A 3,693-nucleotide genomic window follows, 5' to 3' on the forward strand; every position below is an offset into this window, starting at 1 on the left:
GTGTCTATAAATCATTGGTCTCGCTAGCATTGTGCTATAATCTTGTGGAGAGATAGAGAGGTTAGTCAAGGCCTTACTATGTGACAATGTTGGATGATATGTCACTAAAGAGATGGGTTACTAATCCAACTCTTCTTATGAGAATTCTTCAAATTGAAAATGTCCAAGCACCTTGTATGGATTATGAATACCTCCCTAGTTAAGAGGGAGTGCTGAAATATGTAACTAGGTTCAATCTTCGTAATGACATCTGTAATCATGGTTTTATGTAATTAATGTAAATAAGAAAAATAAAGTTTTATGATTGAGACATGGGTTTCATGCTCAAGGAATTTTATTTATATAGATCAAGCTCCCATTGTGAGCTATTAGGATTGGTCATTAAGTCAGAAAGTCAATTTAAGTCTTTGTCATGTATGAGAAACCCTCCTTAGGCATGTTACATATGTATTTGAGTCATTGTAAGAGTCAAAAGAACCTTCAAGACCAAGTCCAAGCACTTCTAGCAAGTCACCCTAAAAATGAAGCAATAAGCCTACACCAAGATGACATGTTGGCTTAGGATCAAGTCAAGTCGGCCTACAAGCATGGGGAGGAATCCTATATATAGGACACTCAACCTCATTCAACAGAGATCATCAAACACACACAAAAGTGCGGGTACAAGGTCGAAGAAGAAGCCACACATCTAAGTGAAGAAGAGGAGATCAAGTTCGAAGGAAGAAAAAAATAATTTAAAGTCTATTATGTGTAATTTTGTTCACACGTGCGAGGAAAACTAGGGTTTCCTATCTGTTGTAAGTCCAAATCGCAGTCATCTCGAGAGGGCTGAAACAAGGCAATAAGGAGAGCTATATTAAAGGTCGAAGTCACAAAGAAGCCAACCCTAGTCAAGTGAATGAGAAGGAGGGCTTAAGTAGCCCTACTTTGGTCACACGTGGGAAATTACAGTCATCTACAGGTAACCAAAAATTACAAAGATAGAGGCTGATAACTTCAATCTTGAGTTGCAGGATCGAGGGTGAAGAAAGAAGGAGAAGTTGTAGCATCTTCAAGCAAGGGTTGACTTGGTCTTGGAGGGGTAGTTAGTCAAGGGTCTTGGTATTGGAATTTATTAATTGAAGATTCTATAAGAAGAAGAATTCAGTGGCTTTTCCTCTCAAGATTGGAGAGGTTTTGGCCCTCGCTAATAGCCTACATCTGCTGTCATTTGTTTTATTGTTCTTTATGGTTTGGTAGTTGTTTGATGAAGAATAACACATAATAATAATTAAGTGAAGAATAACTTAATTAAGAAAAGTAAAAAGATCTTCACAATAAGTTATCATTGCTAGAGAAATCATCTCATCTCTCTGCCCTAGATTTCTCAACAGTATTCACCATCAATCACAATAAAGGTTGGAAATTCTAATATTTGGTGGGAATGGATCTAATGACCTCCTTGAGCATTATGCCTTTGAGGAAATGATGAAACCAAGTCAATTATTCCTTGGGGCTAATTATGATAAATATATTAGTATAAATGAGATGCTTTACACACCTTCAATCACCAAGCCACAAGTACTCTCATTTAGTTTAGCTCTTACAACATCAGAATATTTTTATTATGCAAGACTTGTAATTGGTGCTAAATTATTGTGTCTTTTGTTGGTGGGGTGTTTCTTGTCATTGGTTTAACATCATGCACTGCCTTCACTCTTAAACCATGAATCCATAGAGAAAAAGAAAAAGTGTCGCAAAAATAAATTATTTTTCAAACACCATGAAAATAACTCAATATATTTATATAGTTATTATTTTTTCTATATTGCTTAAAACTATTTTAGAAAATGCAAAATCACAACTAGTAAAGAAAGAGATTGTTTACGTGGAATGAAATCTCACCCATGGGAATAATTAATATAATAATAAGAAGTATAATTATTGAGCCGAGAGGCTCATTCTATAACCCATTGTGAAGGTGATGTGTAAGTATGTCTGTCCCTCTTAAAATAAAATAAAATATTCTCCAAATAGAAAAGCAATGTCGATTATAATAAAAAAGAAAAAAATATATGTGATGCTTTTTTAATTAGTTGTCCATATGACCCAATATAATTTCATGTAAAGTAATTATAAGTTAAAAAAAATGTATGTAAGATGTTTAACCATGTGATATCAACTTCATATATCTCTATATATAAAAAAAATGTTATATAGAATAAAATATATTTAAAAATATGTTAATAATAAAAAAACCAGTTTAATGTGGGTTGGTAAAATGGCTCAATAACGCATGGATGCCATATGGGGTACGGATTGTCTCGAATTCAAGCCGGAGAGGTGGCTGAATGAAGAAGGCCATTTCGTTCCGCAGAGCAACTTCAAGCTCGCAATATTCCAAGTCGGCACATGAATCTGTGTTGGCAAAGACATGGCGTTTATTCAAATGAAGTTGTCATAGCAACAATGGTTTCAATATTCAGATTGCAACGACTTGTCCAGTATTCAATGTAGAAAATCCAAAACTCATTCACAACTTCACTATGCACATGAAGATAAAAAGCCACGAATTATCCATGAAACTTCACAATTCTTTCTTGCACAACATCAAGAATCAAGTGACACATTTATTGTGATGGTCTGAACACAAAGGCGATTTTGATGCTTTGGTTTTCAAACCAATTTTGAAGCTGCGGTTTTCTCAGAGAAAATACAGTGATAAGACATAACGGATCTAGGTATAAGGCAGTTTTGATGTTGTGGTTTTCAGACTGGTTTTGAAGTTGCGGTTTTCTTGGAGAAAATACAGTGATAAGATGTAACAGTTCCAGGTACCATAACAGAAGATCACTGCCAACATGTTAAAAAATGATTGTCTTGAGGACAACGAAGATGGAGAGATTGGATTGGTTCGGATGAATAGTATTTGCCCAACCCAACCCTGTAGAGGAACACCTTCGGTGTGATAAAAACAACACGTGTACCATATTAAATTAAAACTCTCTTGACATGTACACTTTGGATTCAACGAAAGAATATTCAAGGCATTAAACAAATAGTCCACTAAAATTTTAAAACCACACATACATATATTGTAAATTATAGGTTTATATTTGGAAATTTTTTAAATATTTATTTATTTTAAAATTTTGAAGATGATGTTAAGGTATTTTTTAGAATTTTTAAGATACAATCTATAGCCCAATATGAAAGAGGTTGTTTTTTTTCCTAGCAAGAAAAAAATAACCTACTTTATATTTACACTGAAGGTGTTTTTCTCTATGGGATTTCATGTGCAAACACTATTCACTGCAACAAATCAATTAGCTTCAATTTCATCCTCCTCGTGCCTATTCAAATTTGACACATGGTTGTGTTGTTGGTCATGCTTTTAGTGGAGACATAGTGTGGCATTGACCAACTTTAAACTTCATCAACTAACTGATGAGTGTTGATGAGAGCAGACGAAATGGATGCTGCGACTATGGCATGATTTAGTTGCAGAGAAAAGGAATGCAACTCAAAGGAATCATATAGACTACTGTCGCAATCCCAAACAAATTTTCTCAACTGTTGCTCCTCCTCTTTATAATTTGAATTATGATTCCACCAAATTCTCTCGTCAATTTTTGTAGGTAGTCCCTAAATTGGGCTATTAATAACCCTATGCCTATGGTGATGTTCGATTGACCTCCATCTAGGCTCCCAGGT

The sequence above is a fragment of the Pinus tabuliformis genome, chromosome 2_1 (genome assembly GCF_031772625.1).
Source record: "Pinus tabuliformis cultivar Carrire ecotype Pingquan chromosome 2_1, CPIR1, whole genome shotgun sequence".
Classification (NCBI taxonomy): Eukaryota; Viridiplantae; Streptophyta; class Pinopsida; order Pinales; family Pinaceae; genus Pinus; species Pinus tabuliformis.